The sequence below is a fragment of the Oryx dammah genome, unplaced genomic scaffold (assembly GCF_014754425.2).
Source record: "Oryx dammah isolate SB20612 unplaced genomic scaffold, SCBI_Odam_1.1 HiC_scaffold_23, whole genome shotgun sequence".
NCBI classification, from domain to species: domain Eukaryota; kingdom Metazoa; phylum Chordata; class Mammalia; order Artiodactyla; family Bovidae; genus Oryx; species Oryx dammah.
The window spans coordinates 114,609,438-114,627,207 of NW_024070207.1; the positions used below are offsets into that span (position 1 = coordinate 114,609,438).

At 39.6% G+C, this 17,770-nt stretch overlaps 1 protein-coding gene across 3 annotated transcripts in view; it reads left to right on the forward strand.

Annotated features, from left to right (window-relative positions):
* SH3KBP1 (SH3 domain containing kinase binding protein 1) overlaps nucleotides 1–17,770 on the forward strand; it is a 331,078-nt gene that overhangs the window by 126,009 nt on the left and 187,299 nt on the right. The window lies entirely within an intron of this gene.

The following is a 17,770-nucleotide window of genomic DNA, read 5'->3' on the forward strand; positions in this document are numbered from 1 at the left end:
TGTCCAATAAACTGTCCATTGATCATAGTGCTTGAGACCTCAGCTTTGTGTCTCTCTTCCTTCCTGCTTCTTCCTCTACCCTCTCTAGCTGCCCTGGGTTACATTTCCTTTTTTGAATTATTCAGATGAAATATTGGCTGGCGGCCCACGCTGGTTAGCAGCTATAGGATTTTTTTTCTTTCCTTTTTTTAAAAATCCCATCCTGCCAATGGAGATTTCCCATTGTAAGAATTTGGGCTGTCTAGCTCTAAAACTGTAGCCATAGCCCAGAGCCCATCCTGCGTTCTTGCAAGTAGGTTGCAGAACTCCTGAGGCCTGTGCTCATTGGACTTGGACAGCTAGAGTTCGGTGCGTGGGTCTGCACCCCCAAACCTCCCTTGCTCACCTGAGCCCCTCCCATTTCTCCTGATACTGCTTGGGTCAGTGGGCTGAGGAATTACATACACAGAGATCAATGGCCAGGCCTTTCCAGCTAGCTCTGTTTTTGTAAAGTAAAATAAGATCATTCAGGCAATTCATTAATTTAGCAAGATAAGGAATTAATTAAGGAACTAAGGTAATTATCCAGATGAATTTGATAAAATTACCTGAGAACTTTTAAATCAATGAAAGAATCAAACTTTTCAGGTAATTGTCTCTTTACAACAAAAATATGACCTTTGAAGTACCCTACAGAATTTTTCATTAACCAGAAAAGGGCATTTAAAGAACTGGCTTACTGACTTTAATATTCCCTTTTTAAGCCTCCACCTGATTTTGACCAACTTTTTATTACTCCTAGGTATTCTATATAATGAATCTGTCATTGACTCTGAGACCTTAGCACGTGGGAGTGTCCTGTAAATATGAAACACATAAGAAACCATCTTCATTCTATCCCAGGCTTCATACTGACCCGCAGGTCACCTGGGCCAAACATAAATTTCCAGTTGAAGGGAAGAACTGTGTACCAGGATCAGGGCTGTCTTTGGCCCTGCCCCCACTCATCAAAGCTAACAGTATCCTGCTACTCCTTATAATAAACAGGGAGCTGGATTGATTGGCCTTGTCAGGCCAGATAAATAGTTCATTGTGCTGAGCTCAAAAGCTACATTTTTTCCCACCCCAAATTAATGAAAAACCACTTTTTTCCCCTTAAAACAAGGATCAGAGGCTAAATCTGTGGGATGATTCTAGTTACTTGTAAACACTTCTGTCCGACTAATTTTTTCAGGTTTTATGAGTTATTATAAATGACCAGAGTGTCCTCCTTCCCTTTGTCTCCATCAAGCTTTGTCCCTAGAAATCTCTTGGATGTTTTTGTCCTTTGCTGTTGTTATGGAAGGAAGTTGCTTTCAGAGTGTAGTAATAGGCTACTTGGATTCACTAACTTGGAGTTTTTCTTATAGTATATGAGTCTACCTTGTGGTTCAGCCTTGGACCCTGTGTGAATTTGACAGAATTAACACAGATTCTTTTTCTTCATCTTTATCAAATGTGAGATGATATTTTACTTTATATGGGCTATATCATTTGATACAGGCTTAACAATGGTTTAATAAAGATTGAAGTCTATTTCTATGGAAAGTCTGAAACTGAACCATTTTATTGAGTCCCAAACTTGAGACAGACTGAGCTGAAGAAATATTGTGTCCAGAAGTTTTTGCATTGGGGACGTGCCTCACTTTGCAGCAGGGGCAAATGGGTTGTAGTAGCTCATGGTGTGGGATGAGCTCACTGTCCCCCACCAAGGCACCTGCAGAAGGTCAAAAGATACTGCATTTGATGGGAGCTATTCATAGCCTTGAGAAAAGGCCAGGACCATGGAAACATGAGTTTGGGGACTGATTAGTTTCAGTTTTCAGCTTGAACCCTTGCAAAGCTCTACAGAGTTGATTTAGGGAGGTACTGGAATGACTCCCTGGGCTTTTTATTTAAGTAAAAGATGTGACTGAAATTGAGAGAGAGAAGAGCAAGCAAGTGAGCAAACAGATCATCCCATTGTCCTGCAACCATTAGCTATATATTCCAGGCATTCGCACTATTAAGGACAGTTGTATCTGCTCTCACCCTTGGCCACTTCTCTGGGCTTTACCTGAGTCACAGTGAGGGAGCTTCCTGGTTAAAATAAACCTTCCCCAAGGCCTGAGAGGTCATTTTTTATGTAAACTTGAAGCATGGATGGGGTATATCTTAAAGTTATCCCAGACTCCAGAATATTAACAAATTACAGTCAGAAAATGTAAAAACTTTTCTTGGAGCAAAATATCATTCTCATGAACCAGAAAGAAAAAGATTGTTTCTTTCTGAGAATGATTTATTCTTTTGCTTCTTCCATCATAGAACCCATATAGGAAAGTAGTGGGCCCTCCTAAATTTTAACATTACTACATGCAAGTTTATTTTTTAAAGACACTCACACCTTGAGTTTAAAACCATAACTGAACAGAATGGATGCTTTAACAGTTAACAGCAAATACAATAAATATATCCTTGAAAATGAGCAAGGAGGGTTTTGTTCATTTGAATATGGACTCTTTTCCACTTGAAGTAGAATATAATTAAAAATCTTTTGGTTTCACCCTTATAAGTGTTTCTCACCGAGGTTTATCCATGTGATAGGTTAAATGTCCAACCTGGAATCAGTACCCTGCTGGCCTCTGTGAGGATCAGCTTCTGTTTCAGGGCTCTTATTTCCCAGTTTTTGTACCGTTAGCAGCCTCATGGGGAGGCTGCCTCTCTCTGAACCCCTCCTGCTGCCTGTAATTTTGGATATTGTTCTTTACTCACTTTGGAATGGATACTAACAGACATTCCCTAACACATGTTTCCTGTGTGCCTGCTATGGTCCTGGCCTCGTGCTTTGTGCTGGGACAGAGAGAAAGACTAGAAAAATACCAGTGGGTCCTGCCAATAAGCAGTTCCAGTCTGTTGTGTCACTTGAGAAATGTTAAGAAAGTGCTGCACATTTCTTATATCTTTTTTTCTGGCACAGTGGGGATATATCTCTTTATTTACTTCTGTCATTCTGAATGTGAAGCCACTCCACATGTTTCTGGTTGGCTTTATATGTCCTTGTTTCTATTTCCAGTTTATCATGAATTCAGTGTTTGGTAAGTCTCTATTGTATTTTGCACATTTATTATTCTTTGCTATTATTATTATTGTTATGCTCTCCTGATATACAATGTATTCTATAATCATCTTTTTAAGTCGCTCTGCTACTTTGGCATCTGCCTTCCGAAAGATAAACTGCTTTTACCATCTTTATTTAAGGTTTGTTATGCATTTGCATTTTACTGCCCCTTCCAGAGATTAATACGGAAAGATCTGAAGGTTTAAAGGATGTTATGTAACAGGTATAGTGCTGATGCTATGAGATAAGATTCAAGATGAGATGGGGGAGGGTTGCTATCCAAGTTGGTAATGTGGCTATGACTTTGAAGCACACGACTGTTTGAAGCTCACTTCTTGTATATGTAGTCCTTCAGACAGGTTTAATTCAAAAGTGTTCCTTGCCAGAGGGACCAGCAGCTGCTCTGCCTCTGGTGACACACTGTTGCTTTAAAAGTTAGTGCATAAATTCTCCAGAATTCATTTTCTGTGTGGATTGAGGCTATATACATGCCCCTCAGTGTAACATGGACCCAGTGTTTGCCTCTCTCTCTCCATTTTGGTCTGCTGCCTGCAGCTGTCAGAAGAGTTTCACCTTCTGTTTAGGTTTCATCTTCTCAGTTTCAGCACTAGTCACTCTAATCCCTAAACACATTTGGCCGTGGTGACCTCCCTCCCATGACTGTACGAAAAGGGAATGTTTGTTCAAGCTTTCACTTCTTGAGCATTTACTTAGCAACTTTGAATAATATCCTTGAGGTATCCATTGGCTTGTCCATCAGAACGTGAGTGTGTGCGTGTGTATGTAAATGTGCACATTCTGGTGTGTTGGCTCAGAGGCAGTGGCATGGATTGATTCTTTGTTTGAAATGAAACTGTAAACAAAGGATGGAACAAGTGTGTCCTTAATAAAGAAAATGTCAACTACTTTGGTTTTCTAGTGCCTTGTTGTTTGAGGTAGGTGTGAGATCTGGGGATTTGTTTCTAGAAGCAAGACTTTTTTCCTTTCAAATTTCTTTTTGGAGAAATAAATATGAGTTACCGCCAGTTAACTAGGAATCAGAAAATGGGGGGCATTGAGTCAGATTTTTCTTTAAGTTTCCAAATCATCTGTCTGTTTTACCTAAATTGCTGGCTCTTTGTTGAGGGTTAAGAGAAGGCATTACTATTGTGTGGAAGCTCTTGGCTGTCACTTCACCCATGGGAAGATAAAAATAAAGCTGGCCACCTGGCAATGAATGTAGATGAATATCATATATAGTCATGCAGTAATATATATGTCTATCTGAATGTGTCTGTATATGCATTTATGGTCTTTTCTTTTGCCCCAGTGGACCTTCATTCTTGAAAATTTGAGAGTAAAGGGGCCATGGAGAGGTCTAATGCAGTAACTGGTCCCTGGCTGCATTTCTGACATGTTTTATTAGGAGCCCATGTTAGGACCAGTAATTGGTGTTAGAGTATGTTGCTCTTGTCCATTTTCTTATCTGAGTAGTACTGCCTACTGGGCCTAGGGTTAGTGATGAAAAGAGTGGAAAGAAGTCATTCTAGAAGGATGTCGCTATCACATTTTTTCTATAATTTTTAATGTGTGAGTCATTGACAAAATTATTTTTAGAATTTTTCTTCTATTATATTTGTCTCCTTTTTAATCTCTGTGCCTGGGAAATAAAGCATTAACAGTGGAGTCTTGAGTGTCCCATGGAACAATCAATGGTTGAGACTTCAAACCAAGTCCTTCCAGAGGACCCTCCCTGAAGTGGTTTTGTGGTGGTGGCTCCACCTGGTGGCCCTCCTAGGAAACTCCTCCTCCACCCCGCCTTTTTTTCTTCTCCCAGGGAGTCTTGTGCAGGATGCCTTTGGTTCCTCTGATTTAGTGTTCTCGGTCTGTGCAATTTCATCTCAGACCCATGGCTTCTCACATTATACACGTGTTCTCTTTGGCTCCTTTCCTTTCTAATATTTACTCATTGAACTCATAGAATCTGTTTCTCTGTCCTTGTTCCATCTCTTATACTCCTACTGATCAGGATAATTGCTGATAAGCATTTTTTTAAAAAAGGACTCCTGTAGGCAAGACTCTAGATATAGATACTAATTTGGACACAATAGAGAATTACACTAAAATCCATGTGGGTAAGCCATGGTCTCCACCTTCATAACTCTAAGAACTCCTAACTGCTGTTTTACTTCTTGTTGAACCCAGTTTTACTCAGAGGAGTACTATTTTATTACTGATGTTTTCTTCAATTGTCAGCAGGTAGTGAAATAAAAAGCCAACAGAGTTTGCTGGCTTCATTATCATTTGTCAGTTCTCTACAGGAAGTCCCTTCCTGTTTGGGAAGGGGCTGCCCCTCTACGTTCCTCTGGATATTCCACTGAGCATAGTGTTCTTGATAAATAAATCTGTTTCTTTTTTAATTTTATTCTTTTAATTTTTTTACTTGATGACATTGCAGACGTGCCTTGTTTTAGCTACATTGTGGGTTAGTCTGGGAACTTAATCACCACTTACAACTTTATTTCTATGGGAAAAAGCATTTGGAGTTCTCAACACTGTGCATACTGCGTAACCACTTGTAAATCTCACTTGATTTTTTTTATTTTGTATTTTATATTGCTGGCATAAAGCCTTAGGTACCTTTTAAAAGTCAGAGAGTCTATATAAGTGGGAATGACTGAAGTTGTCTCATGTTGTAGAGGAGTTTATGATTCACGTGGTGCAGAATGCTGGAACTGTATAAGCTGTATGCAGCATACCAGGGCCCAAGGACAGTGTTGGGTTCAGCCACATTGCACCATTGTATGCAGTGCTTATTTTCGCAAGTCCTGAGTTGAACCTTGGTGTACTCAAGTTTATATTTATAAGGCATGTTGTAAAAGAGGTTGGTGTTGTATGTTTCCATGTACTAGAGAAGAGCCCATGCAAATAAGCTTGAATAGAAAGCAGACCAGCATTTCCCAGCACGTGTTATGCAGAATTGTAGCCCTATAAACTATTCTCAAATGGGGAATGAAGAGAGAGATAAGGAGATAAAGAGAGAAAGTTGGTTGTTAGGACAAATAACTTTCAGCCTCAGCTATGTATGTGCTAAGACCCTCTTAGAGACTGATAAACATAATTTTGCAGGCTCTCAGATGTCCTATATAAGGAACCTGCTTCTCTTTGACCACTGAACCACATTTTACTGGAGACTAGTTAGGATTCCACTTTGAGGTGTGCTGGGCTTTAAAATGCAAAGCAAGGACTATCTAAGCATGTCTCAGATCATCTTCAGATTCTACCTTGGACAGGTTATGTTAGAATGAGTGAGTGCAGATGGTGATGCTGGCACTGGAAGTAATGACTGATGTTACTTCTCAAACCTGTGGCTGTGAGTAAACAAGTTAGATGATGCTACAAGAACATTCCCAAAATCTAAAATTTGAAAGCTATTCTTTTTGGTTGTTTTTCAAGGGACAAGCTGAAAATTTTTTCTCTTGATCATTTTTTGTGTCCTTGTATCTAAGAGCGTCTCCCTGGGCTGGGTTTTTAGCAGGAAAAGTGGGCTGAGAGGGCAGAGCCAGTGAACTAAGAGGCCAGGTCTACCTGGGACTTGAGTCAGGATGGAACTTGCGCATCCAGTGGTGAATTTTATAATGGTGACTGAACGGTGGTCACTCAGTCAAAACATTTCCACTGTCTTTTCTATCCACTTTAGTAGAATTATAGGGAATCTTAGCTTTTCTTGACTCTATTAAAACCTGATTGGACATGAAGAAGAGCTTTATTCATTCTTTCCCACTCCTTGTGAAAGACGTGGGCATTTTGAGTTCAGATAATGAACCTACCTATAGGGCCATGAGAATAAACCATGTAGCCTGCAGTTTCAGAGTTGTAGAATCATAGATTTCCTGAGGTGGCTGAGGTCCCTGTTAGTGGCCCAGGATTTGGCCTGATTCAGGGACCCATTTGTCAGCGTGCCAGGCATGAGGACATGGAGTCTCTGCTCAGCAGGCCTGAAAGGGCACCCCTCTGATCTGGGGGCTGTGCGTTGCTGAGGCCCACGTGGGCTCCTCCTTTCTAAAGGGAGCTGATTCTCAAAGGAGAGCTGAGAGCTTAACTGCAAGTAGTTCGTTGGAGGCCTTGTGTTGGGACAGCAGCTGTCCTCACTTAGAGAAAGCCCTGGAAAGGAGACCTTTTCTTCAGAAGCTTCCTCCTTCTCTTTTAATTACACAGATTGGTTGTATTGGTCTGTCATCACAGCCTGGTCCCCCCATGCCATCTGCAGCCACAGTTCAGTCTTTGGACTTGTGGTTTTTTGTGCTTGTGAGGCTCTGGGACTGCTAGGCCCTGAACAATGAGGACATTTCATGGCCTATATCTTCCTAAGCCATGGTCAGACTGACAGCGGGCCCAGCTGCAATGCTGGGTGGGCCACCCTTTTGTCTGCAACTAGAAAGGGAAGGAAAGGACAGCTTGAAGGGTCCCCTGGGTGTGTGTATGTGTGCAAGTCACGGGGGAAGTGCATTCCAGTAGGACTGAACTTATTGTTCCACTTATGTTTCTCTGAAGATCTCAGTAAGCTCAGTGACAGCAGGGCCTTGTTGCAGGAAGAATGGCTGGGGGCAGAGTCCAGAACCCCTTCCGCTACACCCCAAAGTTCCTGTGGGACTTTGGGCAAGTCTCATACTCTTGTTTTCTCTTCTGTAAAATAAGGAGAGGCTATTCTTGTTAACTCCCTTAGGGAAATTATAAGGATAAAAATTAGGAAAGAGAAGTTTGGGGGCAGAGGGTGGTAATAGTAGTGTGGAGCGTCATTCACTGAATATAGTAGTAGCTGTTATTAAAAGTGATAAACTGCTAGTAGGGCCCCAGAGTGCTGGACATAAATTATTGATGTCTGAAAAATATTAATAAAGTGTCCATGAAGGGGCCAGTGATCAGATGCACACAGAGCACTCTCTCGTTTAGACTATATGGTAGGCCATAAAATAACTCTTAATAATTTTAAAAGGATTAAAATCATGCAAAGTATATTCTCCAACCACAGTGGAATGAAATTAGAAATCAACAACAGACGTGGGAAATTCACAAATGTATGGAAATTAAACAACATATTCCTAAATAACCAGTGGATCAAAGAAGAATCCACAAGGGAATTTTAAGATACTTCAAAATGAGTAAAAATGAAAACACAGCATTCAAAAATTTATTATTGCAGGCAGCTAAAGCAGTGCTTAGAGTGAAATTTATAACTGCAAATGGCTATATTCACAAAGAAAACATTGCAAATCAATACCTTGTTTTTCCAGCTTTTTTGAGCTATATATAACATTGTGTAAGTTTAAGGTGTGCAACATAATGATTTGATATACATACATATTGTGAAATGCTTGTCTCAATAAGGTTAGTTAATACATCCCTCACCTCTTAATTGCCTTTTTGGTGTGTGTAGTGGTAAGAACATGTAAGATTTGTCTTTCTGTGGCTTACTTCACTTAGCACCATGCCCTCAAGGTTCATTCACATTGTCCTTAATTTTATGGCTGTATAATTTTCCTGTGTCTTTGCGCACCCACACCTGTGTTTGTATCACTTTTAAAAATCCATTGTTCCATCAATGTACACATAGGTCATTTCCATGTCTTGGCTGTTGTGAATAATGCTGCGGTGGACATCAGGGAGCAGATATCTCTTAGAGGTAGTGGTTTAATTTTCCTTTGAAATAGAAGCTAGAAGTGGGATTGTCAATAACCTAAGTTTTTACCCCAAGAAATTAGAAAAAGAAGGGTAAACTAAACTCAAAGCAAGTGGAAAAAAGGAAACAATGAAGCTCAGAGTGGAAATAAATGAATGAGATTAGAAAAACAACACAGAAAATAATCGAAACCAGAAGTTGGTTCTTTGAAATGGTCAACAAAATTGATAAAGTTTAGCTACAGTGATCAAAAAAAAAGAATACTTAAACTACTAATATGAAGAACTAAAAAAGGGACATCACTCTTCATCTTAGACAAATTAAAATAATTATAAGGGCATACTATGAATAACTTATACACTGCTGGTTGGACTATAAAATGGTACTCCTGCTTTGGAAAACAGTGTAGCATTTCCAGAAAATTTTAAGTATGGTTACCATATGACCCAGTACCCAAGGAAGACCACACACAAACATGTACACAGATGTTCATAGTAACATTGTTCCTAATAGCTAAAAATTGGAAACAACCCGGATGCCCATCAACTGATAAATGGATGAACAAAATGTGGCTTAATCTCTACAATGAAATATTATTTGGCAATAAAAAGCATGAAGTACTGATACATACTGCAACATGAATGAGCCTTGAAAACACTGCTAAATGAAGGAAGCCAGATATGAAAGATCACATATTGTATGATTCCATTTATATGTATGTCCAGAATAGGCACATCCCTGTAGACAGAAGGTACGTTAGTATTTGCCCAGAGCTGGGTATGGGAACGGAAAGTGGCTGCTAATGGGCATGAGGTTTCTTTTTGGGGTGACGGAAATGTGCTAAAATTAGACTGTTGTGGTGGTTGCACAATTCTGTAAATACATCAAACCCATCAGACTGAGCACTTAAAATGAGTGAATTTTATGGTATGCAAATAAGATCTCAGTAAAACTATTTAAAACAATTGCCCCATAAATTCGTGTTACAACGCGTCATCTGACTTTGTCTGTCTGTCTTTCCTTCTCCTTCTCTTTTCCGTCCTCGGCCACTACTCCGGCCCAGCTAAGGGGCAAGATGTGTCACTGCATTTATTCACATCTTTACAAATTATATATTTCTCAGTGAAGCTTTATTTTTTCCTCATTCAATCAGTTGCCTAGGAGATAGTGAGTCTGAGGGATCAAAAAGACACTGTTTTGCTAGAGATGACCTAAATATTAGATAATCGATTTGAGAAGGGTAGAGAACTGACTGTGGCATTCTATTGTTCATTTCTTGAGGGGGGAAAAATGAGTTTCCCTGTAAATCAAAAGCCAGACCTCTTATTTTCTAAACTCTGTGCTTCATAGACAGAGCGTTTGTCGGAAAGGAAAGAATCCGTTTATGGTTCCAGCTTTTCTTGCCGTTGTCAGTAACTCTCCGTTGGCTATTTTAGCTCCTAAATCTTCATCTGCAGTGCTGATGATTTCTTTAGGAAAGATTCTTAGATGTGTCATCCCAGACAAAAGCATGTATATATTTGGGGGGATTTTAAGTTGTTATTGAATCGATTTCTGGAAGGCTTACAGCCAACTTCCACCACCACCAGAAGTGGGGAGAGTGATTATTAGTGTTTTTAGTTGGAATTTCTTTGATTAATAGAGTACTTCAACCTTTTTTCCCCTCTCTTATTTGTTGTGTTCTTGGCTCTTATATTGAGATCTGTATGCAATTTTTCTTACTGATTAGTATATTATCACTCTGTCATTCACAGCGGACTGTGCTTCCTGGTTTGTTGGCTTTTCATTTTGTTTGCAATTGCTGGTTTTGATATACAAAAATAGTACATTTATATGTGGATTTGCATATTGATGTTTTCTTTGGAGATTTTTCTGAATAAATTCTCACCTAATTTTTCTTTATATAAGCTTTGGTTTTTAAACTTCCAATTTTTAATTGATAAGGAATTTTAATGTAGAGTGAGGTTGGTGTGCAAATTGATTTTTATTTTGCAATAGCCACTTTGCCAGGACCACTTATTGAATAATCTAGCCCCCCATTCATTTGTGATACCTCATTTATCATTTAAAATTTTTTTGACTTTCAGTTCTCTACCATTAATTTGTCTAACCATTCTTGTATCAATATCGTTAACTATTGGGGCTTTAGAATACATTTGAATATAGGATATGGCTTTTGTCCTTCCTGTTATCACTCTTCATTTTCAAATACATTTTAGCCACTCTCACTTGTCCATTGTAAAATCATGTCATCAAGTTAAAAATTCCATTGGTATTTGGATTTGAATTCCATTAAATTATATGTCAATTTAGAAAGAAATTGACATTTGCTCGACTTTGTTTAAAAACTTTGTATTGTATTATATAAACTGCCTTTATCTACAGGTGCTTATATATATTCTTATACACATAAGTGAAACTGTTTTCTCCCCCTCGCCTCTTCACCCCAAACATCACAGGGGTCCAGCTCTGGCAAATATATCACCACATTAAAACATATATCCGCTTCTGAATTCTAAATTGTAGTGATCCACTAACATAGGATATTACTCTGTTCATTTAAGTTAGGGTTTTATCTATGCTGTCTTGCTTACCCCTTTTTTCTATGTAGATTTTGGTTATTGTTGGCTTTTGTAAATAGGATCACTTCCCCTTCATATTTTTTTTCTTATTGCCAGTCCGCAGAAGAATTTAACTTTTGAATGTTTCTGTCATAATAGCCGTTTGTGGAATACTTTTGCTAATTATTGATGAAAATGTTCCTCTTTGGTATAGGAGAAATGCTAGTACTTATTAGAAGGTGGATGGGTAGAAATTACAGTTTTATATTTGAACAAATGACATTTTTTAAACAAAAACTCGTTAACTTTTTTCAGTAAGATTATTTCCTCTCATTAGCTTTAGTTTATTTTTAAAAATTTTATGTAAACATAGTTGATTTAAAAATCCCTTGACTTTGATAGAGCTTTACAGTTTACATAGAGATAGACTAAAAGACTCATTCACTTCTTAGAATAATACCGTGAAGAGTGGTGAGAGAAACATCATTTTCTGTCTATTTTAAAATATAAAGAAACTGAGGTGGGGAGAGGTGAGAAATGACTTGCCCAACACACCGATAAAGGTAGACACAGAAGGTCTCTTGCTGCCTTCATTGCACAAAAAAATATATGCAGTAATACGAATAATACTGTCAGAAAAGCTTTAGTGGATTGCTGATCTTTAATGGTTACTTTTGGACACTTAGATAGCATATTCAAAAGCAGAGACATTACTTTGCTGACTAAGGTCTGTCTAGTCAAGGCTATGGATTTTCCTGTGGTCATGTATGGATGTGAGAGTTGGACTGTGAAGAAGGCTGAGTGCCGAAGAATTGATGCTTTTGAACTGTGGTGTTGGAGAAGACTCTTGAGAGTCCCTTGGACTGCAAGGAGATCCAACCAGTTCATTCTGAAGGAGATCAGCCCTGGGATTTCTTTGGAAGGAATGATGCTGAAGCTGAAAGTCCAGTACTTTGGCCACCTCATGCAAAGAGTTGACTCATTGGAAAAGATTCTGATGCTGGGAGGGATTGGGGGCAGGAGGAGAAGGGGATGACAGAGGATGAGATGGCTGGATGGCATCACGGACTCGATGGACGTGAGTCTGAGTGAACTCCGGGAGATGGTGATGGACAGGGAGGCCCGGCCTGCTGCAATTCATGGGGTCGCAAAGAGTCGGACACGACTGAGTGACTGAACTGAACTGAACTGCATTTCATGCTGTCAGTACACTTATATTCTTCTTTGTCTGTGTGTGTATTTCGGTTTTGGTTTCCTTTATTAGATTGTAAACTCCTTGAAGGAAGAAACCATATTGTATTCATGTTGGAATCAGCTTTAAATATTGGATGGAAATACACTTGACCCTTGAACAATGTAGATTTGAACTGCCTGGGTCCACTTAATACACAGATATCTTTCAGTTGTAAAAACTACAGTACCGCATGGTCCATGGTTGGCTGAATCTGTGGATGTGGAGGAACCATGGATAGAGGGCTGACTATAAACTATATCCAGATTAACCTCCATGTTGTTCAAGGGTCAACTATATATAGTTGTTCTCAAACATCCTAACCTTTTTGCAAAATGAGATACCAAAAGGAAACTATCAGAGAGAGAACAAGCGCAGTAAGTTATATATTAGGGAGAAGGTGTTGAAAGTCTGTGATTCAGAGAAATTGTCTTGTTACTGAGCACTGAGGAGAGAGGAGACTTATTAAGTGTCTGTTTTGGAAAGTGGATTATGAGAAAAAGGACTGCATCTAGCTCTAAACCTGATAGTGTGCCATTAGTAGAGAGTGAGAAAGTGAAGAACATTTCCAAAGGAGGGAATTTGAACCAGATCTTGAGTAACAAGATTGAAAGTAGAATTAACTCATAAGGCTAAGTGTGTTTGAGGAAAGGCTCCTAAATGTTTCCGATTTCCTAGGTGAAGTATATCCGGGGCATGAGAAGGTTTAGACTTTATGTCATCATTTTAATCTGTGTTTGATTTGACACCCTTCCCTAAGGTCTTCTAAATGCAAGTGGATAGGGTTCAGTTTATTTCCATCCAACAGTGTACCCGTCTTCCCTCCTTTCTGGGCTCCTTCCTCTCTGATATTTGAGTGCTCAGCATTACTATCAACAGAACCGAAGAGGGAAAGTGAAGATACTCATTAAAAGAGATGGCTGGGTTATGTGATTATATGTTAATTTTGTTTGTCTGGAACCCCACATTTATTATGCATTACTGGTGATTAGTATCGTGTTTTCAGATTTCAGTTTAAGTAAAATCTGTGTAACCACCTCCTGTTGGCTTGTTGAAGATGCTGCAGCTTTGGATCAGGGAGCTGTCTTCCCCACCCCCCCACCCCCCAGATGGGTTCTTCAGTATTGTCATTGCTTGCAAAGAAAAATCAGATTTCCCAAGGTTTTGTTAGTCAGTTTTCCCCTTACTTCTTTTAATCCTTATTTCTAGGCCCTGTTATTTGACAGAGTAAAGCAAAAATAAAAGCAAAACAAAAATACCAACCATATTGTAAAAGTTATCTTTAAAAAAAATGTTTAGAAAAAAAGATACCCATTGCTTTAAGTTTGACTTTTAAAAAGCTTCAAAGCAACTCTGATAATGCCACTGGAAAGTTTGTTTCTTTTGAAGAAATTAGCTTTCTTTTATCTAAATCTTTGAGATAAAAAGTAAGATGCTTGAAGTTACATAGAAAGAGAAAAAGTAACTAAGACGCCAACATGTCTGACAGTGTGTGGATAGGGACTAGCAAACCCAGATGAGCCAGGAATGGAAATTCTGATTCCGTTTTGTACATATATGTACACCTCACAATATGCTTCATCTTTGACTCCTGAGCTTGGGCTGTATAGCCCTGACCTTCTTGCACAGAATTAGTGTGTAATTCATAGTCGTCTTTAAGAGCCTCCTTCTCGCCTTCTCTCTTTTCCTTTCTTCCTTCCCTCTTTCCACCCTTCCCTCTGTGATATGTTACTCTTTAAGCTGCATCCCATTCTGGATCTAGGCCCAGGCTGTGCATATGTCGGCATATGTTGCATATGTGTCACCAGCTTTTTTTAAAAAAAATTTATTTATTTTAATTGGAGGCTAATTACTTTACAATATTGTGGTGGTTTTTGCCACACATTGACATGAATCAGCCGTGGATTTCATGTGTCCTCCTGTCCTGAACCGCCTTCCCACCTCCCTCTCCACCAGCTTTTATTTACATTTGTGCGAGCTTGACTGGAATGACATGGATCGTGAAAATCCAGGTTTGACCTGCAGACAACCTTTTTCAGTTTATTAGAAAGCTTTATGTAGGGTACTATTTTACTTTTTTCACTTCTCATTGATCTGCTCGGGTGGAGATGTTAAATTAAAACATGACCAACCTAAGTAGCAAAAAGGATTAAAAGAAGAGATGCAAGCCTCAGTTGGGTGGTTCCACAGGATCAATTTCTCCCTCCATCTATATATTCATAAATTATGAACTGTATCGATCTGTTCATATTGATGTGTGAACTCATTCTGTAAAAAGCCCAAGTTGAAGTGGAAAATGGAAAGTGATCATTTGTTAGAGCTGAGGAGTGTCAGCTTTGTATTGAAACCAAACCAAACCAAACCACACCAGACAGACTCCAGTGGCCTCCCTTTCAGTCTTTAGATTACATGGTGCCAGAGGCAGAAGAGGCTTGGGTAATCAGGAAGACTTGGTAACAGTTGCCAAATATCCTATCCATTTTCAGTGGCTTAGAACTTGACTGTGAGTGCATAGAAGCTAGAAAACCATTTGTGTTCCTTTTTTTCCCTTATACTTCTGCCCAGGATGAGTCAGAGACCTTTTTTTGAGTACTCATGAGACATTCATATAGTTCACAGTACTCACAGCCATTAGCCATCTTAGGAAGGTCATTTCACCTTTGAAACATCAGTTTCTTCATCTGCAAATTGGAAGGTTGATTGAGAGCTTTCCATTATTCTTTAAATCTGAGAACCCTTTCTGAGTTTTTGACTCTTTAGTTGCCAAATTTCCATATCTTCATTAGCATATAACTAGGTCTTCAGATTAGGGTCATAGTACTGTTTATATATAGTCCTGTGAAGCATTTTAACCTGTGTACCCTCATTTTGGTCATTAAGCCTTTTGGAATGTTAAAAAGGTGAAAGGTCACACTCTTCTCTTTGCAAATGCTTTCCAGAGTCTCCAGGAAGGAATGTGTGTGTGTGGGCACGCTTAGTTGCTTCAGTCATGTCTGACTCTTTTGTGACCCTATGGACTGTAGCCCTCCAGGCTCCTCTGTCCACGGGATTCTCCAGGCATGAATACTGAAGTGGGTTGCCATGCCCTCCTCCAGGGGATCTTCCCAACCCAGGAATCAAACCTGCGTCTCCAGGAAGGAATATTGGAATCCATTTTGCATATTCTCAGCAGCCCATTCAAGCTTCTATGGCCAACAAATGTTTGTTGGATGAATCAGGTTCCAACATGACCTACTGGAAAATTCTGGAGAACTTTAGAGGATTTTGGTTCTTTGCTGAGAAAGCTCCGTGGTGGTTTATTGAGCAGTGAATTTAAAACAGTGTTTCTGCCTTTGGTAAACCACTGTTGCCCACTGCACGATAGTGCAGGTTTCTTACTCAGCTTGATTGTACAGGGTTGATGGGTGGTAGGACGTGTGTTCATTTTGTTCAAATTAGCATGTTTCAGAATCCTACTCCCCCAAAGACTTTTTTTGTATCATCTCCGTATTTATTGCAGTGGGTGTGGAATAAAATCTCTCATAGCAAATTGGCTTGATTTGCAAACCGTAGGTACCAATCCCATCCCCTCATCTTTGTTAGATGATGCCTGAAGACTGCTAGCTAAGTGATGTAGATCCTTTACCATGTTTAATAATTTCAAAATAAGGTTCTAATAAAGAGACATAAAATCAGATCAAGAAGGGACTTGGAATGGGTATTTGTACACCCATGTTGACAGCAGCAAGGAAGAAATTTTGATATATGCTACAACGTAGATAAATCTTGAGAACATTATGCTAAGTGAAATAAGCCAGTCATAAAAAGGACAAATAGTATATGATCCCACTTGAATGAGGTCCCTAGAGTAATCAAATTTATAGAGATAGAAAGTAGAGTGGTAGTTACCAGGGGCTGGAGGGAGAGGAGATATGGGAACTTTTGTTTAATTGATATGGAATTTTAGTTTGGAAAGATGAAAGAAGCTCTGGAGATGACTAGTGATGGTTGGACAGTAATGTGAATGTGCTTAATGCCAGTGAACTGTACCCTATGTTATGTATCTATTACTGCAATTTAAGAAAGGATCATGAATGGAAAATACTCAACACCCTTCTACCCACCAACAGCTAAGAAATTTTAAAAATTAATAATTACCACTGACACGTCATATCTGTTACACTACCTAAATTGAATTGTGTGTTTTCTGAGAGGTGGAGAATGACTTGGGTGATAGAATTCTGGGATAGGAGAACAGAATTCTGAGACAGGAGAAAGTTCCTTCTGCTTTATTTATTTTCCACTTGCATTTGTTAGCTGAAAACAAACATATTAAACAAGTAGGAAATTAGTAACTTTTTCCTGGCCTTTGAAATGAGTGTTTCAAGGAGATCCAACCAGTCCATTCTAAAGGAGATCAGTCCTGGATGTTCATTGGAAGGACTGATACTAAAGCTGAAACTCCAATACTTTGGGCACCTCATGTGAAGAATTGACTCATTGGAAAAGACCCTGATGCTGGGAGGGATTGAGGGGAGGAGGAGAAGGGGACAACAGAGGATGAGATGGCTGGATGGCATCACCGACTTCATGGACATGAGTTTGGGTAAACTCCAGGAGTTGGTGATGGACAGGAAGGCCTGGCATGCTGCAGTCCACGGGGTTGCAAAGAGTCGGACGCGACTGAAGTGAACTGAACTGAAAAACCTCTAAAATGAAATCTTTCTAGAAACTTCTTTTACCCTTTGTGGCTGGATGAATACAGCCAAACAGTCAAGGGAAATAACACTTAACTTACCAGGATAGAATGATACAGTGTAGTTGTAGCCTTTATCTTTCCTGAGTGTGTATGTGTGTGTGTGTGTGTGATTAGAAAACGAATTTATTAAATGTAAGGCCCGAGGTTGAAGGCACAAAGAGATAAATATACAACATCACTGTGGAGAAAGGGGCTTCTTTAGGGAAAAGACCTTTGCCACCACTGATGTTGAGAACTGGCTATCAGAAATTCCATTACTGCCCCTTCCAAGTAGTGCAGTGATGGTGGCATGGGCCATGAGGGTGAGGATGCCATGAGAGAGGCAGGCTTCTGCCGAGGAGGGTAGGTTTGAGGAGGGAGCAGAGGCAGAGACTCGCATCTTTCAGAAGCACACAGCCCAGCCCTATGTGGGGCCTCCCAGGACTTCAGCCTCTCAGGGGAGCATGGTTGCTCTCCTGAGGCCTGT